Genomic DNA, 27,194 nt, shown 5'->3' with positions numbered 1-27,194 from the left:
CTGCGGTATTCTGCATGTTGTCCTGAGACATTATAAATATATATTATGGAGATGAGAAATAGTAGAGAAGATATATATATATATATATATATATATATATATATATATATACTGTATATAATTTAATTAAGGATAATCAGGTAGTAATAAAATATACATGATAAATATGAATAATAAAATATCAATTATGAGGTGAATAAAATAATTAAGTATATAATTAATTAAATATACAGTTAATTAAATATGGAATAATAATGTAATAATAAATAATGAATTTAATATGAAATAAATTTAAATAAGACTAAGAAATGGGGGTTAAATAAATAAATCATGAATTAATTGATTACTTAAATAACTAGAATAATAAATTAATAAATAAATAGGAATTGAGTTAATTAAAATCAATATATTAGTACATGAAATTCACATAGGGAAATATGTAGTAAAATATGCTAAAATAGCCACCGGGCGGCAGTGGAGGAGAAGAAATACAGAGTGTTTTTGACAGGAGACCAAATGTTAACAATGAATTAGGATACACTATGGCGGAATACAGGAGAGAGCGTCCTCCGGGCTTTGACAGCTGTGAGGAGAATGTCAAAAGCCCGGGAGCGCTTGACAGGAGACGACCTCACTGTCAGGAGATCTCGCAATAACAAGCGGAGCGCTCGAGACGCGAGATCAAAGGAACAGTTGAAGCAGGGGAAGAGGAAGACGGAGCTCAGGCTGAAGATGGCGGTGATGACGCAGTTAAACAAGAAGAAAATGCGCAAGACGAAGGTAAGAAAAACAAACAAAGAATCGATATGAATGGGATAAGGAAGTGATCGGAATAAAAGGAGAATATTGATAAATGGAAGAACTAGAATAAAAGACTATAATGGGTAATAAGAAAAAATGAAAATAACCAGAAAATATAGGAAATTTTGACAGAAAACGGAATTCAAGGATGAGAAAAGGGGATAAAATTTAAATATATATAATGAAATACAATAAAACTAGAGAATAGATAATATATAGATTAAGAAATTTGAATAAATTAAATAAAAGAGGAAATAAAATCATTAATAAATCAATGAATAATACAATATGAAATAAATTATGAAATAAATTATGAAATCAATTGAATAAATATATATAAGTTGATATAGCAATACAATATGAGAGAGAAAAATTTTACATAACTTCACTGTTTGCTGAGCAGCAAAGAAGAAGGAAGTAATCTATATGGTAGTTATTGATATCATCTGTACTGTCACCTGATTGGCCTATGCCATGATCATCATTCTAGGTTGCATCCTAGTATCCTGATGCTTATTTACATTTTATTCATATAAAAAATTTCTATGATACTTCCATTACTTATATGCTGCTGAGATTAGTAAAGCAGTTTAAAAGCATAATACGATGCGTTTTGTTTTGCCTTAAAATCTGAAGTTTTTAGCTGTACCATTTTACCATTTTTGTATTGATTGGACTTATTGATCGCTTTTTATTCATTTTTTCATGATATAAAAGTGACCAAAAATGCTCTATTTTGGACGTTGGAATTTTTTTTGCACGTACGACATTGACCGTGCAGTTTAATTAACGATATATTTTTAAAACTAGGACATTTCCGCACGTGGCAATACCACATATTTTTATTTATTCACTTTAGACGCAGCGATCAACTTTGAACGCCGCGTCTAAAGGGTTAATAGCGATCAGCTATTAGCCACGGGTCTCGGCCATTGCTAGGTGCCAGGCCCAGCTTCTGAACGCGCTTCACAGATCGGGAGTGGCCACAGGACGTAAATATACGTCCGTGGTCGTTAAGGGGTTAAATGGGTACTTCACTAGAAAACATATTATTTTTTTAAATCAACTGGTTTGTATATTACTTTTATTTAAAAATCTTAATCCTTCCAGTACTTATCATCTTCTGTAGCAAACCTATCCTACTCCAGACAGTTCCTAAAATGGACAGAGGTGTCAGCAGAGAGCATTGTGGTCAGACAGAAAGGAAAACAAAAACAAAAAAAGAACTTCCTGTGAGATATAGCAGCTGATAAGTACTGGAAGGGTTAAGATTTTAAATAGAAGTAATTTACAAATCTAGAAAAGAACTCCATCCGGCACCAAAGTATGGGGTTAAAGGCTTGTCTTTATTTATTCCACAGCAGGATACATACAGATCAAGATGTCTGACGCATTTCGCACTTTACAGGGCTTAATCGTAGACTAATACATCTTGTAGCAAACATGATTAAAATACTGAGCGATCCGGTCACATGACCTACCGCATCATCACATTAAAATAACATGGAAGAACTGGATACCTGGATAACACATGGATCACACTCTATTGGGATAGCCTGAGGTGATTAGCTACACACTAGTTCAAACATTCCTATTTAGCCGTTATTTTTGTGTGTGAATCTTATTTTAAAGTTATACGGATTTAACCGCAAACCTCATTCATTTGATAATCCCTAATACTATCTACATACTAATGCGTAACGATAGGACCATGTGTATGTCTATATCAATTGGAGACCATAGGAAACCAAAATAACTAATACTAACTTGCTTGAGATCTAGTTTAACGGCTACAAGGTATTTTGAGATAGCGCCAAAATTATTATTATTTTCTATTATTATTTTGGATATTAAAACCAATAGTGATTTTTATAGTAAGTTATACATATATCCATTGTACATGATAATATGGACAAATGTGTATAGTGCATGGCACATGTAAATTAATATTATTTCCTATATGTGAGTATTTGTTTGGTCGAGGGATACTGAATTTTTTCCACAATATTTGCTATGATAACATATGTTTATAATTATATAGTTACTAGTATATTTTATAATTTTATTATTGTATTTGTTATTTTTAATATTAATATTTTTATTTGTATTTTACTGTTTGTTATTTACTATAATTATTATCTTTTTTTGACGATTTGCTATTTTTATTATTTTATTTTTATTGTTATTATTATTTCTATTTTAATATAATTTATAACATAATTTTTCCTTTTATATTACTTTATAAATAGCATTATTGTTGGTAAATTTTAATTTGTTTTATATTATTATTTTATTTTGTTTTATTTAATTTTCAACTGCAAAAACTAAACAAATGCAAACCAATTTTTTATATATATAACCAATTTGATGTGAAACACCATAAGGTGGGGCGATATATTTCAGCGACAGGTAATTATCAAATCTAGTCTCTTATTTAGACCTTGCGGGTGCCTGGTTGCTAATAGAAACATCCAAAATGTTTCACGATTATATAACCGCCTCCTTAAGTCTCCTCCCCTTGCTCCTAATTGGATTTTTTCCACTCCTGTAACCCTCAGAAAGTTATTGTCCCCTGCATGTACTTCTCTAAAGTGTTTGGAAAGCATGGACACACTGGATACATTATTTTTAATATCGGCCACATGTTTATGGAATCTTGTTTTTAAGGTATTCCCTGTACAACCTGTGTATTGAATCTTGCAGGCAGTACATGTGGCAACATATACAATCGATTTTGAGTTGCAATTAATGTAGTCTTTAATTTTATATTCTTTACCTGTACAACATGAAATTATTTTATTTGTTTGTTCTATGAAGTTACAGGTAATGCATCTAGTGTGTCCACACCTCCAACACCCTGTTGTTTCCAGCCAAGTCCCCCTGTTTTTCCTGGGGTTAGATTGGCTTGAAAACAAACTGGGTGACAATGAAGATCCCAAGGTGGGGCCGCTGCGTGATACTGACGTAATACCATCTTGTACTACATTTTTCAGTATGGGATCTGTTTCTAGTACCGGGACATATCTATTAATTATGCTTTTTATTTGATTAAATTGTACACTATAGGGCGTAACAAAATAAGGTATTCTTGTATCATCATCTCTATTTTTTTTATATCTTTCTTCTATCTTCTCTATTTGAGTATGTTGTTAAAATTATAAAATATACTAGTAACTATATAATTATAAACATATGTTATCAGTATCCCTCAACCAACAAATACTCACAGATAAGAAATAATATTAATTTACATGTGCCATGCACTATACACATTTGTCCATATTATCATGTACAATGGATATATGTATAACTTACTATAAAAATCACAATTGGTTTTAATATCCAAAATAATAATAGAAAATAATAATAATTTTGGCGCTATCTCAAAATACCTTGTAGCCGTTAAACTAGATCTCAAGCAAGTTAGTATTAGTTATTTTGGTTTCCTATGGTCTCCAATTGATATAGATATACACATGGTCCTATCGTTACACATTAGTATGTAGATAGTATTAGGGATTAGTGTTGCTCGCGAATATTCGCAATTCGAATATTATTCGCGAATTTCGCGAATATAGCGCTATATATTCGTAATTACGAATATTCGTTTATTTTTTTTAATTTTTTTTCTTCACAGTACACATCACAGTGATCATCCCTCTCTGCTTCCAGCTTGTGTGGTGTAAAGAAGGCTCTAATACTACTGTGTGAGACTGGCGCGCGAAAATTCGTATATGCGAATATTTAGCATATGTTAATTTTCGCATATGCGAATTTTCGCGTGTGCTAATTATGTATATGCTAATATTCACATATGTTAATTTTCACATACGCGAAAATTCTGATATACGAAAATAAAACGAGAATATAACGAATATGCGAATATTCGCGAATATATGACGAATATTCGTCCATATATTCGCGAATATTCGCGAATTCGAATATGGCCTATGCCGCTCAACACTATTAGGGATTATCAAATGAATGAGGTTTGCGGTTAAATCCGTATAACTTTAGAATAAGATTCACACACAAAAATAACGGCTAAATAGGAATGTGTGAACTAGTGTGTAGTTAATCACCTCAGGCTATCCCAATAGAGTGTGATCCATGTGTTATCCAGGTATCCAGTTCTTCCATGTTATTTTAATGTGATGATGCGGTAGGTCATGTGACCGGGTCGCTCAGTATTTTAATCATGTTTGTTACAAGATGTATTAGTCTACGATTAAGCCCTGTAAAGGGCGAAACGTGTCAGACATCTTGATCTGTATGTATCCTGCTGTGGAATAAATAAAGACAAGCCTTTTACCCCATACTTTGGTGCCGGACGGAGTTCTTTTCTAGCATAAGGAGTTGCCGGAGGCGGTGCCGGCAGTCCGCTGCACAGGTGTGAGAGGTGTCCAGCGCTGGTGAGAGCGGTATCCATATCCTTTTAATTTACAAATCTGTTTAACTTTCTGGTAACAGTTGATTTAAAAAAAATGTTTTCCAGGGGAGCACCCCGTTAACTCCTTAAGGACCCATGACGTACCGCTACGTCATGGGACCCTGGGTCTTAAGGACCCATGACGTACTGGTACGTCCGTGGGAATTCTGTTCCCCCCCCCCCCGCGTGACAGGCGGGGACTGGACCAGGGTGACTGCTGATATCGATCAGCAGGCACCCCGCGCAAATACCCAGGGGGGTCTTCAGACCGGCGATTTGCACAATTCCGGGTCATATGGGTCTATGGTGACCCGGAAAATAAGGGCGATCAGGGCTACCTGGATCCTACGGAAGCCGGTGAGTTGCCTAGCAACATCTGGAGGGCTACAGTTTGAGACCACTATACAGTGGTCTCTAAACTTTAGTCCTCCGGATGTTGCAAAACTACAACTCCCAGCATGCCAAGTATGTAGTGTTTTACTCTTTATTTTGTGTTAGTATAGTATAGTGTTTTTAGGGTACATTCACACTGGCGGAGGTTTACAGTGAGTTTCCCGCTGTTTAAAAACAGAGCCTCCAGCTGTTAAAAAACAACAGCTCCCAGTATTGCCGGAAAGCCACTGACTGCCCAGGCATGCTGGGGGTTTTGAAACAGCTGGAGACACCCTGTTTGGGAAACACTGCCGTGGGGAATTTTTGTGGCGGATTCAAATCCCCAATTCAGGCCTCAAATGCGCATGGCGCTCTCTCACTATGGAGCCCTATAGTATTTCAAGGAAACAGTTTAGGGCCACATATGGGGTATCTCCGTACTCGGGAGAAATTGCGTTACAAATTTTGGGGGGGCTTTTTTCTCCTTTTACCCCTTATGAAAAGGTAAAGTCGGGGTCTACACCAGCATGTCAGTGTAAAAAGATGTTAACAAGCTGGTGTTGCCCAATACTTAAAATTTTCACGAGCGGTAAAAAAAAAAAAGACCCCCAATATTTGTAACGCAATTTCTCCTGAATACGGAAATACCCCATATGTGGGCGTAAAATGTTCTGCGGACGCACAACAAGGCTCAGGAGTGAGAGCGCACTATGTACATTTGAGGTCTAAATTGGTGATTTGTACAGGGGTGGCTGATTTTACAGCGGTTCTGACATAACCGCAAAAGAATAAATACCCAGATGTGACCAAATTTTGGAAACTACACCCCTCACAGAATGTAACAAGGGGTATAGTGAGCATTTACACCCCACAGGTGTCTGACAGATTTTTGGAACAGTGGTCCATGAAAATGAAAAATTTAATTTTTCATTTGCACAGCCCACTGTTCCAAAGATCTATCAAACGCCAGTGGGGTGTAAATGCTCACTGCACCCCTTATTAAATTCTGTGAGGGGTGTAGTTTCCAAAATGGGGTCACATGTGGGGGGGGTCCCCTGTTTAGGCACCACGGGGGGCTTTGTAAACGCACATGGCCCTTAACTTCTATTCCAACCACGTTCTCTCACCAAACGCCGAATGTCGCTCCTTCTCTTCTGAGCATTGTAGTTCGCCCGCAGAGCACTTTACATCCACATATGGGGTATTTCCATACTCAGAAGAAATGAGGTTACACATTTTAAGGGGCTCTTTCTCCAATTATCCCTTGTGAAAATGAAAAATTTGGGGTAACATCAGCATTTTAGTGAAAAAAATCTAATTTTAAATTTTCCTGTCCAACTTTAGCGGAAAATTGAGGAGAAGGACCTTGTTCGCACCAGGCGATTTCTCTCCCCGGCTCTTCTCTTCTCAAGTCCACTGCAATCTGTTCCTGTGCCTTCTGCCGAGGAGGTTATGCAAGTGGACCGGTCCCACCTGACCCTACAAGAGAGGACTCGCGGCCGTAATGAGAATCTATGCCTGTACTGTGCTAGTACCGAACACTTCCTAAAAGACTGTTCTATCCGCCCTCCGCATCAGGAGAAACGCACTCCGATTCCTCACAAAGGTGAGACAGCTCTAGGTGTGAATTCTGCCTCTCCACGTCTCACTGTGCCTGTGCGGATTTCTCCTTCTGCTAACTCCTCCTTCTCAGCTGTGGCCTTCTTGGACTCCGGTTCTGCAGGAAATTTTATTTTGGCCTCTTTTGTTAATAGGTTCAACATCCCAGTGACCAGTCTCGTCAGACCACTCTACATCTCTTCAGTCAACGGAGAAAAATTGGACTGCACTGTGCGTTACCGCACAGAACCCCTGCTAATGTGCATTGGACTGCATCACGAAAAAATTGAATTTCTTGTCCTACCCAACTGCACCTCTGAAATCCTCCTCGAACTGCCATGGCTCCAACGTCATTCTCCTACCCTTGACTGGACCACCGGGGAGATCAAGAGTTGGGGTTCATCTTGTCTCAAACAATGCCTCACGTCTGCTCCCATTAGTCAAACCCCTGTGGCTCCACCTATACCAGGTCTTCCCAAGGCCTACCAGGACTTTGCCGATGTTGGCCTTATGACTGCCCTATTGACCTCCTTCCTGGTACTACTCCACCCCGGGGCAGGATCTACCCTCTGTCCGCCCCAGAGACTCAAGCTATGTCTGACTACATCCAGGAAAATCTAAAGAGGGGATTCATTCGTAAGTCCTCATCCCCTTTCTTCTTTGTTTCTAAAAAAGACGGTTCCCTACGGCTATGTATTGACTACCGCGGTTTAAATAAAATCACCATCAAAAACCGCTATCCCCTGCCTTTAATCTCTGAACTCTTTGACCGTCTTCGTGGCGCCAACATCTTCACTAAATTGGACTTAAGAGGTGCATATAATCTTATTCGCATCAGGAAAGGGGATGAGTGGAAAACCGCATTCAATACCAGAGACGAACATTTCGAATATCTTGTTATGCCCTTTGGGCTCTGCAACGCCCCTGCAGACTTCCAGGACTTCGTTAATGAAATATTTCGGGACTTGTTATATACCTGTGTTGTGGTTTACCTGGACGACATCTTGATTTTCTCCTCTAGTCTAGAGGAACACCGTCGTCATGTCCGCCTAGTGCTCCAGAGACTCCACAAAAATCAACTGTATGCCAAAATGGAGAAATGTCTCTTTGTATGTCAATCTCTTCCCTTCCTAGGTTACCTAGTCTCTGGCCAGGGACTTCAAATGGACCCAGACAAACTGTCAGCGGTTTTAGATTGGCCATGCCCTTTCTGGACTCCGTGCTATCCAACGCTTCTTGGGATTTGCCAACTACTACCGACAGTTTATTCCCCATTTTTCCACCATTGTGGCCCCTATTGTGGCCCTGACCAGGAAGAATGCCAACCCTAAATCCTGGCCTCCTCAAGCGGATGAGGCCTTCAATCTCCTCAAAACTGCCTTCGCTTCTGCTCCAGTGCTGTCCAGACCTGATCCATCGAAACCTTTCTTGCTGGAAGTAGATGCCTCCTCAGTCGGAGCCGGAGCCGTATTTCTCCAAAAAAAACTCTACCGGACGTAATATTACTTGTGGTTTCTTTTCTAAAACCTTCTCTCCGGCGGAAAAAAGTTACTCCATTGGTGATCGTGAACTTCTAGCCATCAAGTTAGCACTCGAAGAATGGAGGCATCTACTGGAGGGTTCCAAACACCCTATTGTAATTTACACTGACCACAAGAATCTCTCCTATCTCCAGTCTGCCCAGCATCTGAACCCTCGCCAGGCTAGGTGGTCGTTGTTTTTTGCCCGCTTTAACTTCGAGATTCACTTTCGTCCTGCTGACAAAAACGTCAGGGCTGACGCCCTTTCTCGTTCCTCTGAGGCCACCGAATCTGAAGTCCCTCTACAACATGTTGTACCTCCTGAGTGCCTGGTCTCCTCTGCTCCAGCTTCTATTGGACAAACTCCTCCTGGAAAGACCTTTGTCCCTCCACGCCAGCACCTCAGGATCCTCAAATGGGGACATTCCTCTCACCTCGCTGGCCATGCTGGCGTCAAGAAGTTCGTCCAGCTTATTTCTTGTTTATATTGGTGGCCTTCGCTGGAGGGTGATGTCACTGATTTTATATGGGCCTGTACAGTTTGCACCTGGGACAAGACCCCTCGCCAGAAGCCTGCTGGACTCCTCCATCCTTTACCTGTTCCTGAGCAGCCGTGGTCCCAAATTGCCATGGATTTTATTACGGATCTGCCTGTATCCCATGGCAACACCGTCATCTGGGTGGTCGTCGATCGTTTCTCCAAAATGGCACATTTCATTCCGCTTCCAGGTCTTCCTTCTGCGCCACAATTGGCATAGCAATTTTTTATGCATATTTTTCGCCTTCACGGGCTACCCACGCATATCGTCTCAGATAGAGACGTTCAATTTGTATCAAAATTTGGGAGAGCTCTCTGTAATCAATTAAAAATCAAATTAAATTTCTCGTCCTCCTATCACCCCCAATCCAATGGGCAAATAGAGAGATTCTTGGTGATTATTTGCGACATTTTGTCTCCTCCCGCCAAGACGATTGGGTCGACCTTCTTCCCTGGGCTGAATTCTCGTACAATTTCAAAAACTCTGAATCCTCCGCCAAATCCCCGTTCTTTGTGGTGTACGGCCGTCACCCTCTGCCCCCCCCCCTCCCCATTCCCACTTCTTCTGGATTGCATGCTGTTGATGAAGTTACCCGGGACTTCTCTGTCATCTGGAAGGAGACTCAAAAGTCGCTCCTACTGGCCTCGTCTCGTATGAAGAGACATGCCGATAAGAAGAGAAGAACTCCTCCTGTCTTCGCTCCTGGGGACAAAGTGTGGCTCTCTGCCAAGTATATCTGCTTCCGTGTACCCAGCTATAAGCTGGGACCACGTTACCTTGGACCATTTAAAATCAAGAGTCAAATCAATCCTGTCTCCTACAAACTTCTTCTTCCCTCTTCTCTCCATATTCCTATGTTTCACTTCTCAAACCTCTCATTTTTAACCGCTTCTCCCCCAAAGTTGTCGCTCCAGCTCCTGTCTCTGGCTCCTCTGATGTCTTCACTGCTAAGGAAATCCTTGCGTCCAAAATGGTCAGAGGTAAAAAAAAAAATTCTTGTAGATTGGGAGAATTGTGGCCCCGAAGAGAGGTCTTGGGAACCCGAGGATAATATCCTCGACAAGGAGCTCATTCGCAGGTTCTTGGGCTCCAAAAAAGAGGGGGAGACCCAAGGGGGGTACTGTTACGCCGAGCGCTCAGGGTCCCTGCTCCTCCCCGGAGCGCTCGCGGCGTTCACCTTCATGCAGCGCCCCGGTCAGATTCGCTGACCGGGAGCGCTGCATCAGTGTTACCGGCGGGGATGCGACCCGTGTAGCGGGACGCGCCCGCTCGCGGCTCGCATCCCAATCCCCTCACCTGTCCTGTCCTCCGACGGCTTAGCCCGACGCACGCGCGCCGGCTCTCTGCGATTTAAAGGGCCAGCGCACCACTGATTGGTGCCTGGCCCAATCAGCACTCACACCTGTGCCCTCATTATAAAAACCCACTTCCCCTTCCCAGCATTACCGGATCTTGTTGCCTCAGTGCCAGTGAAAGCGTTTCCTGTGTATGTCCCAAGCCAGTGTTCCAGACCCTCTGCCGTTGCCCCTGACTACGATCCTTGTTGCCTGCCCTGACCTTCTGCTACGTCCGACCTTGCTCTTGCCTAATCCCTTGTACCGCGCCTGTCTCAGCTGTCAGTTGGAGTTGAGTCGCTATCGGGTGGAACGACCTGGGGGTTACCTGCCGCTGCAAGTCCATCCCGCTTTGCGGCGGGCTCTGGTGAAAACCAGTAACCCCTTAGACTACGTTCCCCTGGTATGGCCCACGTCATCACCCCACTGACACAGAGGATCCACCACCAGTATCCTCACAGTATACTCATCCGGACCCTGACAGTTCCTCCCCCCCTCAATCCCTATGTCTGATACTTCATGTGTTTTTATTATAACTTTACTGCTACATAATGCAATGACCTTTCACCTTTGCACCATCCTCCATTTTGTGTGTTAATCATCATTTGTATATAAACCCCTCATGTTTTATGCTGTGTATGTACCATTGTTATTCTGAAGAAGGGGTAGTTTCACCCCGAAACGCGTCATTTCTTTAATGCTGTACATCAAATAAAGTTGCTGAAAGTTCACCATTTTGTGACCTCATTGTAACTGCTTCTACTGGGATCCTGAGCGCCTGTGGCCAAGGTCATTTTCCTTCCTTCCTGATACTAGAGGTGTCAGTAGTTGAGTTAAGAAAACTATAAATTTCTGAGATCAGGCCTCTAGTCGAAACCCCACTCTTACTTATGATCTCGAATGGAGTAGGGTGGGGAAAGGGAATATCCGGAGTTAGTAGTCCCAAGTTAACCACTACTGTATTGTAAAAGTCTCTCGGAAAATGTTTGCATCTACCCAGGGAGAAATCCCTGCTGGACTACTACTATTTGGTATAGAGGGGTTAAATAAAAAGGTGATATAGATGATTTCAGTTAAAGGACATGTCTCACAGTAAAAAATTGTTCAGCTTTAAGAGCAGAAGGTAAAGTTATATAGGTTTGTAAATCACTACCATTACCAATACTGCTTGGAAACAAGCTTCTTCTGCATTCTTCTGTCTGACAGGAAGTTCAGCTGGTCCAGGTTTTCATGACTTGCAACCCCCTATTCAGGCTGTTATCAGCAGCATCCTGGGGCCGTGACAATTACCCAGAAAACCCCTGTGATCGGCCTTAGCCCCTCCCATCTGATGAATATTCACACTGTCCTCCCTCTGTTCTGCAGTGATTGGCTGAGCAGCACTGCCTATATGCCGGCTGATTCAGATCATAGCAGCCCCAGCAAACAGGCTGATTCTCTCCCCTCTCCTTGCTAATCTTTTTACACTGAGAACGGAGGAGAGGGGGGAGGTGAGGGAGCTGCCAGTGTAGAGCTGTCACACGGAGAATGGAGGGGAGGGAGCTGCGAGAGTAGAGCTGTCACACTGAGAACTGGGGAGAGAGGGATTTATGGGGCTAGGGCTGAGGAGGAGAGGAGTGCAGAGCAGGGGGGAGGTGATTGTGCCAGTGTAAAGCTGTTTCACTGAGAGAAGCAGAGGGGAGGGGGAGGGAGTGATTTTACAGTGTAAAACTGCAGCTTCAACTCCAGGGTCCCTCTATCTGAGCACTGAGATTACATTTTGTTTCCTCGTGACCACCCTGCTGTATAGGGCTATGATTGGAGCTCAGTGTTATGTGGGAGTGAGCTAGCAGAGCTGTGGGAGTGACTAACATAAGTTAGGGGTGGTAACAAGCTCTCTGCTCAGGCAGCTGAGAGCAGGAAATGAGAGCAGTGCATGCAGGGAAATGTAGTCTTTGAGATCACAGGCATAGCCACCATAACAAGGAATTAACTGGAATTTATGAGCTGAATAGCAGATAAATGGGGGCCGAAAAAAAATCACAAACATGTTAGATGTGTGGTAGGTGAATATACCATGGAATGGCTATGTATTTTTTTTTTTTTACTTTGCTGCATGGGATATCTTCTTTAACCCCTTAAGGACCCAGCCATTTTACACCTCAGGACCCGGCCATTTTTTGCACATCTGACCACTGTCACTTTAAACATTAATAACTCTGGGATGCTTTTAGTTATCATTCTGATTCCGAGATTGTTTTTTCGTGACATATTCTACTTTAACATAGTGGTAAAATTTTGTGGTAACTTGCATCCTTTCTTGGTGAAAAATCCCCAAATTTTATGAAAAATTTGAAAATTTTGCATTTTTCTAACTTTGAAGCTCTCTGCTTGTAAGGAAAATGGATATTCCGAATAATTTTTTTTTTTATTCACATATACAATATGTCTACTTTATATTTGCATCATAAAATTGACATGTTTTTACTTTTGGAAGACATCAGAGGGCTTCAAAGTTCAGCAGCAATTTTCCAATTTTTCACAAAATTTCCAAACTCACAATTTTTCATGGACCAGTTCAGGTTTGAAGTGGATTTGAAGGGTCTTCATTTTAGAAATACCCCACAAATGACCCCATTATAAAAACTGCACCCCCCAAAGTATTCAAAATGACATTCAGTCCGCGTTTTAACCCTTTAGGTGTTTCACAGGAATAACAGCAAAGTGAAGGAGAAAATTCACAATCTCCATTTTTTACACTTGCATGTTCTTGTAGACCCAATTTTTGAATTTTTACAAGGGGAAAAAGGAGAAAATGTATACTTATATTTGTAGCCCAATTTCTCTCGAGTAAGCACATACCTCATATGTCTATGTAAAGTGTTCGGCGGGCGCAGTAGAGGGCTCAGAAGCGAAGGAGCGACAAGGGGATTTTGGAGAGTACGTTTTTTTGAAATGGTTTTTGGGGGGCATGTTGCATTTAGGAAGCCCCTATGGTGCCAGAACAGCAAAAATCCCCCACATGGCATACCATTTTGGAAACTAGACCCCTTGAGGTACGTAACAAGGAATAAAGTGAGCCTTAATACCCCACAGGTGTTTCACGACTTTTGCATATGTAAAAAAATTTAAAAAAAATTTCACTAAAATGTGTGTTTCCCCCCAAATTTCACATTTTTGCAAGGGTTAATAGCAGAAAATACCCCCCAAACATTGTAACCCCATCTCTTCTGAGTATGGAGGTACCCCATAAGTTGACCTGAGGTGTACTATGGGTGAACTACAATGCTCAGAAGAGAAGGAGTCATATTTGGCTTTTTGAGAGCAAATTTTGCTCGGGGGCATGTCGCATTTAGGAAGCCCCTATGGTGCCAGGACAGCAAAAAAAAAACACATGGCATACCATTTTGGAAACTAGACCCCTCGGGGAACGTAACAAGAAATAAAGTGAGCCTTAATACCCCACAGGGGTTTCACGACTTTTGCATACGTAAAAAAAAAATAAAAAAAAATCACTAAAAGGTGTGTTTCCCCCCCAAATTTCACATTTTTGCAAGGGTTAATAGCAGAAAATACCCCCCAAAATTTGTAACCACATCTCTTCTGAGTATGGAGGTACCCCAAAAGTTGACCTGAAGTGCACTACGGGCGAACTACAATGCTCAGAAGAGAAGGAGTCATATTTGGCTTTTTGAGAGCAAATTTTGCTCGGGGGGCATGTCGCATTTAGGAAGCCCCTATGGTGCCAGGACAGCAAAATAACCCCCACATGGCATACCATTTTGGAAACTAGACCCCTTGAGGAACGTAAGAAGGCGTAAAGTGAGCATTTACCCCCCACTGGTGTCTGTCATATCTTTGGAACAGTGGGCTGTACAACATTTTTTATTTGCACAGCCCACTGTTCCAAAGATCCGTCAGACACCTGTGGGGGGTAAATTCTCACTGCACCCCTTATTACACTACGTGAGGGGTGTAGTTTCCGAAATGGGGTCACATGTGGGGTTTTTTTTTTTTTGCATTTGTCAAAACCGCTGTAACAATCAGCCACCCCTGTGCAAATCACCTCAAATGTACATGGCGCACTCTCCCTTCTGGGCCTTGTTGTGCGCCCCCAGAGCACTTTGCGCCTACATATGGGGTATCTCCGTACTCGGGAGAAATTGCGTTACAAATTTTGGGGGGCTTTTTTCCCCTTTACCTCTTGTCAAAATGAAAAGTATAGGGCAACACCAGCATGTTAGTGTAAAAAGTTTATTTTTTTTACACTAACATGCTGGTGTAGACCCCAACTTCACCTTTTCATAAGGGGTGAAAGGAGAAAAAGCCCCCCAAGATTTGTTAGTCAATTTCTCCCGAGTACGGCGATACCCCATATGTGACCCTAAACTGTTGCCTTGAAATACGACAGGGCTCCGAAGTGAGAGCACCATGCGCATTTGAGGCCTGAATTAGGGATTTGCATAGGGGTGGACATAGGGGTATTCTACGCCAGTGATTCCCAAACAGGGTGCCTCCAGCTGTTGCAAAACTCCCAGCATGCCTGGACAGTCAACGGCTGTCCGGCAATACTGGGAGTTGTTGTTTTGCAACAGCTGGAGGCTCCATTTTGGAAAGAGTGGCGTACCAGGTGTTTTTCATTTTTATTGGGGAGGGAGGGGGCTGTGTAGGGGTATGTGTATATGTAGTGTTTTTTACTTTTTATTTTATTTTGTGTTAGTGTAGTGTAGTGTTTTTAGGGTACAGTCGCACGGGCGGGGGGGTTACAGCGAGTTTGAGCTGCCGCGCAAAATTTGCTGCATTGCAAACTTGCAGCCCGATACTCACTGTAAGCCGCCTGCCCATGTGAGTGTACCCTGTACATTCACAGGGGGGGGACCTCCAGCTGTTGCAAAACTACTACTCCCAGCATGCCTGAGAATGTTTGGGAGTTGTGGTTTTGCAACAGCTGGAGGCACACGGGTTGGGAAACACTGAGTTAGGAAACAATGTTTCCCAACCAGTGTGCCTCCAGCTGTTGCAAAACCACAACTCCCAAACATTCTCAGGCATGCTGGGAGTAGTAGTTCGGCAACATCTTTAGAGCCAGATGTTGCCGAACTACAACTCCCAGCATGCTTGGAGTTGTAGTTTTGCAACATCTGGAGGACTAGTTTGCAGACCACTAATACAGTGGTTCCCAATCTGTGCCCTTCCAGATGTTGCAAAACTACAACTCCCAGTATGCCAAAACTGTCCAGGCATGCTGGGAGTTGTAGTTCTGCAACATCTGAAGGGCCAGATGTTACAGAACTACAACTCCCAGCATGCCTGGACAGTAAGGGCATGCTGAGGATGTGTAGTTTTGCAACATCTGGAAGGGCACAGTGGTCCAAAAACTGTGGACCTCCAGATGTTGCAAAACTGCAACTCCCAGCATGCCCAGACGCCAAGGGCTGTCTGGGCATGCTGGGAGTTGTAGTTTACAGGGTCCTATTATAGCAATGCATGTCGCTTTACGGCGACGTGCATTGCTGTAAAGGGCCCGACCGCGGCTGAAGATCTACTCACCTGTCGCCGCCGCCGCCATCTTCCTCGCCGGGATCCGGGTCTTCAGGGACGAGGTAAGTACCGGGGCCGGTCCCCAGCACTCCCCCGTCCCCCGCCGCGTCCTCCGGTCTTCCTCCCGTCCTCTCCGGACTTTCAGGGGCCGGGCAGGACGGGAGGAAGTAACCGCCCCCCCTCCTGCGATTGGTCGGTTCACTAACCGACAGATCGCAGGGGATCGGAGGAGGTGGCCGGCTTGCCACCTCGCTCCGATACTTCAGCATGGTCCTGGCTGTCTGTGACAGCCGGGATCATGCGAAATTACCGGGCGGTCGGGTCCCAGAGACCCGATCAGCCCGGTATCGCCGCAGATCGCAAGGGCGATTTCCCTTGCGATTTGCGGCGATCGCCGACATGGGGGGCCTACATGGCCCCCCTCGGCGTTTGCCCTGGATGCCTGCTGAAGGATTTCAGCAGGCATCCAGTTCCGATCTCTGCCCGGCGAGCGGCAGAGACCGGAAAACGCCAGGACGTACGGGGACGTCCTGGGTCCTTAAGGCCCAGGGTGCGGGGACGTCCCCGTACGTCCTGGGTCCTTAAGAGGTTAATGGATTTCTCAGATCTTCCTCCAAATCTTCCTCCAAATGGTGAGTGTGGATCTCTCACGTTTTTCGGAATTGAGAGGGAAGGACAAGGACCAAATCAAGGAACATGGATGGATGGGGGTTATCCATTGCTTCTCAATATCTGTCCATTTATTGTAGGCTAAAAATTGTGTCCAAGAAGGAAGCCTTCTAAGATGCACTTCATAGTAACATTAAAAAAACACCTGGCATAGCGAATCCTCCATGTTCCTTTTTTGTAGTAATGACTGATAGCGCTACCCTATATCTACCCCCCTTGTATACAAATTTAAGTAAAGATGATTGAAATCTCCTAAACCCTAAAAGTTAACAATAGGTATAGGAATTTGGGTAGTATAGACATTTTTTATTGCTGTTATCCTACCTATAAGGGATAGAGGGAGAGGAGACCATTTACCTAGTAGGGATTAAATTTCTGAAAAGAATCTGGGGAAATTATGTTTATACAATGTGGGGTATGTAGGCGTGAGATGTCAACAATATGTCGTCCGCAAAAAGGGAGATTTTGTATTCCTTATGACCTACATTAACACCTATAAAATCCGGACACTTACATATCAAGGATGCTAGCGGTTCTATACATAACACAAATAACAAAGGGGATAGGGGACATGCCTGAGGAGTTACATAGTTACATACTTAGTACGGTTGAAAAAAGACATACGTCCATCAAGTTCAACCAGGGAATTGAAGGGTAGGGGTGTGGCGCGATATTGGGGAAGGGATGGGATTTTATATTTCTTCATAAGCATTAATGTTATTTTGTTCCAGGAATGTATCTAACCCTGTTTTAAAGCTGTAACATTTTCCTGCTGTGACCAGTTCCTGAGGTAGACTGTTCCATAAGTTCACAGTTCTTATGGTAAAGAAGGCGTGTCGCCCCTTGAGACTAAAGCTTTTCTTCTCCAGACGGAGGGATTGCCCCTCGTCCTTTGGGGGGGTTTAACCTGGAACAGTTTTTCTCCATATTTTTTGTATAGGCCATTAATATACTTATATACATTTATCATATCCCCCCTTAAACGTCTCTTCTCAAGACTAAACAATTGTAACTCCTTTAATCGCTCCTCATAACTAAGAGGTTCCATGTCCCATATTAGTTTAGTCACGCGTCTCTGTACCCTTTCCAGCTCCACAGTGTCCCTTTTATGTACTGGTGCCCAAAACTGAACAGCATATTCCAGATGAGGCCGTACCAGTGCTTTATAAAGGGGGAGTATTATGTCCCTGTCCCTCGAGTCCATGCCTCTTTTTAAACATGACAATATCCTGCCGGCCTTGGAAGCAGCAGCCTGACATTGCATGCTATTCTGTAGTCTATGATCTACAAGTACACCCAGATCTTTCTCTACCAGTGACTCTGCCAGTTTAATCCCCCCTAAGACATATGACACATGCATGTTATTAGTACCCAGATGCATAGCATAACTTTACATTTATCCACATTGAACCTCATTTGCCAAGTGGATGCCCAGACACTTAGTCTATCCAAGTCATCTTGTAACCTATACACATCCTCTATAGACTGTACCGTGCTACAAAGCTTGGTGTCATCTGCAAAGATAGAAACAGAGCTGTTAATGCCAACCTCTATATCATTGATAAATAAATTAAACAACAGCGGGCCAAGTACTGAACCTTGGGGTACACCACTAATAACCGGGGACCAATCAGAGTACGAATCATTGACCACCACTCTCTGGGTACGATCCATGAGCCAGTGTTCAATCCAGTTAGAAACTAAAGTTTCCAAACCCAAAGACCTTAACTTACCTGTCAGATGTCTATGAGGGACAGTATCAAACGCTTTAGCAAAATCCAGAAACACTATATCCACAGCCATTCCTCTGTCAAGACTTCTACTCACATCTTCATAAAAGCAAATTAGATTGGTTTGACAACTTCTATCCTTAGTAAACCCATGCTGGCTATCACTTATAATACTATTATCCCCTATGTATTCCTGTATGTAATCCCTTATAAGTCCTTCAAACAATTTACCCACAATGCACGTTAAACTTACCGGTCTATAGTTCCTGGGGAAGACCTAGAGCCCTTTTTGAAGATTGGCACCACATTCGCCTTGCGCCAGTCCCTTGCCACAATACCAGACACCAGTGAATCTCTAAATATCATGAACAGGGGTACAGATATTACTGAACTTAGTTCTCTAAGAACTCTTGGGAGCAATCCATCTGGCCCTGGAGATTTGCTTACATTTAATATTACTTAACTTACTGTCACGGTGCCGGCTGGCAGGAGGTGGATCCTCTGTGCCAGAGAGGGATAGGCGTGGACCGTGCTAGTGGACCGGTTCTAAGTCACTACTGGTGTTCACCAGAGCCCGCCGCAAAGCGGGATGGTCTTGCTGCGGCGGTAGTGACCAGGTCGTATCCACTAGCAACGGCTAAACCTCTCTGACTGCTGAAGATAGGCACGGTACAAGGGAGTAGACAGAAGCAAGGTCGGACGTAGCAGAAGGTCGGGGCAGGCAGCAAGGATCGTAGTCAATAAGGTAATAGCAGGAGGTCAAGTACACAGTATGGACAAACACAGTAACGCTTTCACTAGGCTCTAAGGCAACAAGATCCGGCAGGGGAGTGCAGGGGCAGAGATCAGATATAGTCTGGGAGCAGGTGGAAGCCAATTAAGCTAATTGGGCCAGGCACCAATCATTGGTGCACTGGCCCTTTAAGTCTCAGGGAGCTGGCGCGCGCGCGTCCTAGAGAGCGGAGCCGCGCGCGCCAGCACATGACAGCAGGGGATGGGAACGGGTAAGTGACCTGGGATGCGATTCGCGAGCGGGCGCGTCCCGCTGTGCGAATCGCATCCCCGACGGCCATGACAGTGCAGCGCTCCCGGTCAGCGGGACCGTCCGGGGCGCTGCGGAGAGAGAGACGCCGTAAGCGCTCCGGGGAGGAGCGGGGACCCGGAGCGCTAGGCGTAACAGTACCCCCCCCCTTAGGTCTCCCCTTCTCTTTGTCCGGTAACTGCCTCCCCTGGGATGAGGACACCGGGAAAGAATGGAGGGATTCCTCAACGGCAGGCAGTACAGCAGGAGTGGGAATGGGGAGGGAGGGCAGAGGGCGAGGCCTGGCACGGGGCAGTGTGACACCAGGACGGGGGCCATGAGGAGGCACCGAGGCTTGCCTGACTGGACTGGGAGGGGGGGAGAGGCACTTCTTATGACAGGCAGAGTCCATAAAGACTTTAGGGAGACCGGATACAGGGGAACACACAGGGTCACGGCAGGGAGTACTGGGAACCGGTTTAAGGCAGTCCTTGAAACAAGAGGTACCCCAGCTCTTGATCTCCCCTGTGGACCAATCCAGGGTTGGGGAATGGTGTTGAAGCCAGGGTAGTCCAAGGAGAATTTCGGAAGTGCAATTGGAGAGGACCAAAAACTCAATTTTTTCGTGATGAGGTCCGATGCACATTAGGAGGGGCCCGGTGCGGTAACGCACGGTGCAATCCAACCTGACTCCGTTGACCGCGGAAATGTGGAGTGGCTTGACGAGACGGGTCACCGGGATGCGGAATTTATTCACCAAGGACTCCCGAATAAAATTCCCAGAGGCACCAGAGTCCAGGCAGGCCACGGCTGAGAGGGAAGAGTTGGCTGAAGGAGAAATCCGTACAGGCACCGTGAGACGTGGAGAAGCCGACTTAGCATCAAGAGACGCCACACCCACGAGAGCTGGGTGCGAGCGTGCGTTTCCCAGACGTGGAGGACGGATAGGGCAATCCACCAAAAAATGTTCGGTACTGGCACAGTACAGACAAAGATTCTCTTCCCTACGGCGATTCCTCTCTTCCAGGGTCAGGCGAGACCGATCCACTTGCATGGCCTCCTCGGCGGGAGGCCTAGGCGCAGATTGCAATGGAGACTGTGGGAGAGGTGTGCAGAGATCTAAGTCTTTTTCCTGGCGGAGCTCTTGATGCCTCTCAGAAAAACGCATGTCAATGCGAGTGGCTAGATGAATGAGTTCATGCAGGTTAGCAGGAGTTTCTCGTGCGGCCAGAACATCTTTAATGTTGCTGGATAGGCCTTTTTTAAAGGTCGCGCAGAGGGCCTCATTATTCCAGGATAGTTCAGAAGCAAGAGTACGGAATTGTATGGCGTACTCGCCAACGGAAGAATTACCCTGGACCAGGTTCAGCAGGGCAGTCTCAGCAGAAGAGGCTCGGGCAGGTTCCTCAAAGACACTTCGAATTTCCGAGAAGAAGGATTGTACAGAGGCAGTGACGGGGTCATTGCGGTCCCAGAGCGGTGTGGCCCATGACAGGGCTTTTCCAGACAGAAGGCTGACTACGAAAGCCACCTTAGACCTTTCAGTAGGAAACTGGTCCGACATCATCTCCAAGTGCAGGGAACATTGCGAAAGAAAGCCACGGCAAAACTTAGAGTCCCCATTAAATTTGTCCGGCAAGGACAAGCGGAGGCTAGGAGTGGCCACTCGCTGCGGAAGGGGTGCAGGAGCTGGCGGAGGAGATGGTTGCTGCTGTAGCAGAGGCAGAAGTTGCGACTGAAGTTGCTGCACCATGGTGGACACTTCCGACAGCTGGTGGTTTAGATGGGCGATCTGTCGGGATTGCTGGGCGACCACCGTGGTGAGATCAGAGATATAAGGCAGGGGAACCTCAGCGGGATCCATGGCCGGATCTACTGTCACGGTGCCGGCTGGCAGGAGGTGGATCCTCTGTGCCAGAGAGGGATAGGCGTGGACCGTGCTAGTGGACCGGTTCTAAGTCACTACTGGTGTTCACCAGAGCCCGCCGCAAAGCGGGATGGTCTTGCTGCGGCGGTAGTGACCAGGTCGTATCCACTAGCAACGGCTAAACCTCTCTGACTGCTGAAGATAGGCACGGTACAAGGGAGTAGACAGAAGCAAGGTCGGACGTAGCAGAAGGTCGGGGCAGGCAGCAAGGATCGTAGTCAATAAGGTAATAGCAAGAGGTCAAGTACACAGTATGGACAAACACAGTAACGCTTTCACTAGGCTCTAAGGCAACAAGATCCGGCAGGGGAGTGCAGGGGCAGAGATCAGATATAGTCTGGGAGCAGGTGGAAGCCAATTAAGCTAATTGGGCCAGGCACCAATCATTGGTGCACTGGCCCTTTAAGTCTCAGGGAGCTGGCGCGCGCGCGTCCTAGAGAGCGGAGCCGCGCGCGCCAGCACATGACAGCAGGGGATGGGAACGGGTAAGTGACCTGGGATGCGATTCGCGAGCGGGCGCGTCCCGCTGTGCGAATCGCATCCCCGATGGCCATGACAGTGCAGCGCTCCCGGTCAGCGGGACCGTCCGGGGCGCTGCGGAGAGAGAGACGCCGTAAGCGCTCCGGGGAGGAGCGGGGACCCGGAGCGCTAGGCGTAACACTTACCTTGTACCATTTCTACATTAAGCCAGTTCAGTACATTACATGATGTGTTACCAGCACTGACCTGTCCAATGTCAGCTCCTTCTTCCTTAGTATATACAGAACTAAAGAACCCATTCAGTAGCTCTGCTTTCTCTATATCGCCTGTGACAACCTCCCCATTATCATTATTAACATGCTCTGTCCTTATTTTTTTTTTGCATTTATATATCTAAAAAAATTATTTAGAATTAGTTTTGCTTTCTTTGGCCACCTGTCTCTCATTTAGAATTTTTGCTGTTTTTATTAAATTTTTACAGATTTTATTAAGCTCCTTGTACTGTTTAAATGTTATAGGTGACCCGTCAGATTTGTATTTTTTGAAAGCTATTTTTGTTGTTGTTTATTGCTCTTTTAACATCATTTGTCAGCCATGTAGGTTTTAGTTTTAATTGTTTATATTTGTTCCCCTTTGGTATATATTTAGCTGTATAGTTATTTAGAGTTGATTTAAAGATGTCCCATTTACCTTCTGTATCAGTATTTAAGAACACCTCCCCCAGTCTATGTCCTGTAGTGCAGCTCTCAGCCCAGGGAAGTTTGCCTTTTTAAAGTTATATGTTTTTGCCTTCCCCGCCTGTCTTTGTTTTCTACATTTTAAGTCAAAAGTAACTATATTGTGGTCGCTATTACCAAGGTTTTCCCGCAGAGTTACATTAACAACCAGCTCTGCATTGTTGGAAATGATCAGATCCAACAAGGCATCACTTCTTGTTGGGTCCTCCACAAATCCTGCAATAAATTAAGGAATTGTCGCCCCTTTGTAGTTTTAGCCAACCCCGGACCCCAATCTATATCTGGATAGTTAAAATCTCCCATTATTACCACTGTACCTGCCCGGGCGGCCCTCTCTATTTGTTTATGCAGCTGACCTTCTATCTCTTCAGTGATATTAGGGGGTCTGTAGATTACACCAAATATTATTTTTTCAGTATTTCCCTTCTTTTGTAATTCTACCCAGAGTGATTCCACATCCTCAGAATCATCACACACTATGGCATCGTTCACACTGACTTTCATACCACTTCTAACATACAGGCAGACTCCACCACCTTTTCTGGTCATTCTATCTTTGCGAAACAATGTGAACGATGCAGATTCACAGCCCAGTCATGCGAGGAGTCCAGCCATGTCTCAGTGACCCCAACTATATCAATATGTTCCTCCAGTATCAAGGCCTCAAGCTCCCCAATTTTATTTGCTAGGCTTCTGGCATTTGTGAACATACACTTTACATTTCCATCCTTTATGTTATTGGGGCTAATAGGATTCAAGAGTGTAAGTTTTATTTTCCTATGAAGCCTATTCCTATTAACTATTCTAACCCCTCCCTCCGCTCCACCCCCAGGTACATTATTTAGTTCCCCCTCTCCATCGACACTATCTTCCCCCTCTTTGCTGTAGGTTCCCTCCCCCCAAAGTCCCTAGTTTAAACACTCCTCCATCCTTCTAGCCATCTTTGCTCCAAGCACAGCTGCACCCTCCCCATTGAGGTGCAGCCCATCCCTATGGTAGAGAAAAAAGAAAAAAGAAGAAAGAAGAAGGAAAAAGAGAAGAGAGAGCCGGTAGAGCCAGTAGCCGACAGTGAAGTCGGCCCAGTTCTCCATGTACCCAAACCCCTCCTTCCTACACCAGCTTCTGAGCCACTTGTTTACCTCCCTAATCTCCTGCTGCCTCTCTGGTGTGGCTCGTGGTACTGGCATTATTTCAGAAAATACTACCTTGGAGGTCCTTGCCTTAAGCTTGCGGCCTAAGACCCTGAAATCATTTTTAAGGACACTCCACCTACCTCTTACTTTGTCATTGGTGCTAATATGTACCATGACTGCTGGGTCCTCTCCAGCCCCGCTCAGCAACCTGTCAACCCGATCCGCTATGTGCCAAACTCGAGCACCAGGCAGACAACACACTGTTCGGCGATCCCGGTCTTTGTGACAGATCGCCCTGTCTGTCCCCCTAATAATTGAATCCCCCACCACTAATAACTTTCTGGCCTTCCCTGCATGCCTCCCTCCCTCCTTAATGGAGCAGACACCCCCCTGGTGGTCAGAGGCAGTATCCTGCTTCAGTTCTGTAATGCCATCCCCCTCATCTGCCAAGTGGGCAAACTTGTTGGGGTGTGCCAGTTCGGGACTAGCCTCCCTGACACTTTTTCCCCTACCCCGCTTTCTAACTGTAACCCAGCTAACTGCCTGACTGTCCTGCACCTCCATCCCACTATTCTCCCCCACCTCTACCCCAGAGAGTACCTGCTCAGTGAGCAGGAGACTCCTCTCCGGGTTGTCAATGTGTCTCAATGTTGCAAGCTGTTCCTCTAGATCCAGGATCTGGGCTTCCAAATGAACAACTCGCTCACATCTCACACAGCAGTATGCACCCTCGAACTGCTGCTCAAGGATTGCATACATCGCTCAGGATGTACACCGGACTGCATTTTCCAACATAGAGGCCATCTAGTTATGGGGATTTCACAAATGTATAGGCAAAAACAGACAGTCAAAATTACACTTCAAATTTTTTGTAGACCTTGTGGGTTCAGAAATTAACACTCTCAGCGATCTCACCCTCCTGCTTTCAAACTCCTGTTTTTGAAACTCCTCTTTCAAGCCCACTCTTACACAGCAACACTCAGAAAGAGCTCTATTGTATCTTAGTAGTCTCCTGGGGTTGTAGTTCACCAACACATCTATTGTATCTCAGTAGTCTCCTGGGGGTTGTAGTTCACCAACACCTCTATGGTATCTCAGTAGTCTTCTGGGAGTTGTAGTTCACCAACACCTCTATTGTATCTCAGTAGTCTCCTGGGGGTTGTAGTTCACCAACACCTCTATTGTATCTCTGTAGTCTCCTGGGAGTTGTAGTTCACCAACACCTATATTGTATCTCAGTAGTCTCCTGGGGGTTGTAGTTCACCAACACCTCTATTGTATCTCTCTAGTCTCCTGGGAGTTGTAGTTCACCAACACCTCTATTGTATCTAAGTAGTCTCCTGGGGGTTGTAGTTCATGTGTCATTCAGGAGTCCCCCCCCCCCTCACACATACAATTCACCCCCAGTATGATATTTATTCCCCTGCAGTCTATGTCTCCTTCGCACATAGAAATCACCCCCAGTATATTTATTCCCCTGCAGTCTATGTCTCCTTCACACACAGAAATCCTCCCCAGCCCGTGCAGTACAGTCTGTCCTTCTTCATACATAGCAGTCATTATGGAGGTGAGGAGCTGTGCATGGACGTCCTCTCTCCCCTCCCTGCTCTGTGTTTTCCCAGTGCAAACTTGCAACCTCCCCGTGGTAGATGAGGTCCTGTGCAGACAGAGCAGGGTGAGGGGATGGAGCTGTGTGCGGGGGAGGGGAGGAGCTGTGTACCGAGCTGTGGACGTCCTCACTCTCCCCCTGCTTCTTGTGTAATGAAGTGTGGGGTGTGAAGTGAGATTTCCGAACTTAAGGGGCGTGGCTTAATTCCCCCTGCTGTGTCTTCTTGTGTAATGTAGAGCGGGGGGTGTGAAGTGAGATTTCTGAACCTAAGAGGCGTGGCTTAATTATCTCCTGCAGACCTGCGATCTCGGCCTCTGCCCTTGCTCCTCCCCGCTATAGCTTCGGAAAACTTCGGAGAGCGAGGGGGAGGAGCAAAAGAGCAGATAGGAGGAGCGGTTCGGTTTTTGTATGGGTTCGGAAATCTCACCTCACACCGGCAGACAAAGGCGGGAATGTTGTGCTATGGCCCACAGTTATGTACGAAAAAGAGATGATGAGACAACTTCATGACAACACCTGCTATAAACGTATAACGTTTAATCCCCTCATGTCTTTCAGATCTGAATTACTATCTCTCTTGGATTCTGCAAAAGACAAGCGCTTGCTGACTCAGAAACAACTTGAAGGCCTAATGATTCTACATCCGACTGTACCTACTATATATTTGCTACCTAAAATCCACAAGAACAGCAAGACACCACCAGGACGACCAATTGTGTCTGTGTCCAACTCTCTTACAAAACCGGTATGTAAATTCATCAACTTCCACCTACAACCTCTCGTTGAAGTGTTGCCATCCTTCATCAAGGATTCTAACGATGTTCTCCATAAATTGAAAGGCATACATTTGGAGCCCAACATGTTGCTGGTTACCTGTGATGTGGAGTCTCTGTATACATCCATTCACCACACACAGGGGATAGTGGCCACAAGATTTTTTCTAGAAATCAGCAACATGGATGTTGATTTAATTTAATTTCTATTGGATCTATTAACGTTTGTGCTCACTCACAACTTCTTCATTTTCAAAGAAGTTCCCTACTTACAGCTTCGAGATACGGCTATGGGGGCGGCTTGTGCGCCCTCATATGCCAACCTCTTTTTAGGTATGTGGGAGAGGACCCTCTTTTCGTCTGATGTAGTGCCCCACCTTGACAAACCTGTGTCCTGGGGGCGCTACATCGACAATATCTTAATCATCTGGCAGGGAACCCGAGAGGAATTAGACACATTCATGTACCATCTTAATGAAAATGAGCTAAACATAAAATTGACATACAAAGTGAGCACTACAGTAATCGATTTTCTTTATCCAAATTCAGGTGGATGACCGAGGCTATATTCAGACCGACTTGTATCGTAAAAGTACCGCAGCAAACATCATCCTGCATGCAACTTCTGCACATCCACTGCACCTTATTAAAAACATTACTTATGGCCAGTTTCTTCGAGCCAGAAGACTTTGTTCAGATGATACACGATTTGAAGCACAAGAGCTGAAGCAGAGACTTAAAGGAGAACTCCAGAATATAAAAATTGTTCCCCATACTGCCAACAGTAAAAAAATTAAGATGTACATACCTTCCTCCACTGCCCCGGGGCCTCCGGTAACCGGCTCCGGTCTCCGCCGTGATCCTCTTCCTGGTTGCCGGTGGTCAGAGAGTCTTACTGCAATCAGCCAATCACCAGCCGCAGCAAAGTCCCGACTCGGCCAGCGATAGTGAAGAATTTTGTGTCCTGAAGCGTTCTCACACTGCCGCTCTGCCTATCCCCG

The 27,194-nt window shown here is 45.0% G+C and overlaps 1 long non-coding RNA gene across 1 annotated transcript; it reads left to right on the top strand.

Annotated features, from left to right (window-relative positions):
* The first annotated feature begins 576 nt into the window (after positions 1-576).
* Positions 577-26,948, top strand: LOC130272581 (uncharacterized). The gene is made up of 3 exons (XR_008843626.1): positions 577-780; positions 25,979-26,165; positions 26,743-26,948. It is a non-coding gene; the product is annotated as an uncharacterized LOC130272581 (long non-coding RNA).
* Positions 26,949-27,194: the final 246 nt, after the last annotated feature.

The sequence above is a fragment of the Hyla sarda genome, chromosome 5 (genome assembly GCF_029499605.1).
Source record: "Hyla sarda isolate aHylSar1 chromosome 5, aHylSar1.hap1, whole genome shotgun sequence".
Taxonomy (NCBI): domain Eukaryota; kingdom Metazoa; phylum Chordata; class Amphibia; order Anura; family Hylidae; genus Hyla; species Hyla sarda.
Note: the sequence above shows the minus strand (reverse complement) of the source record. Positions and strands in the feature narration are given on the sequence as shown.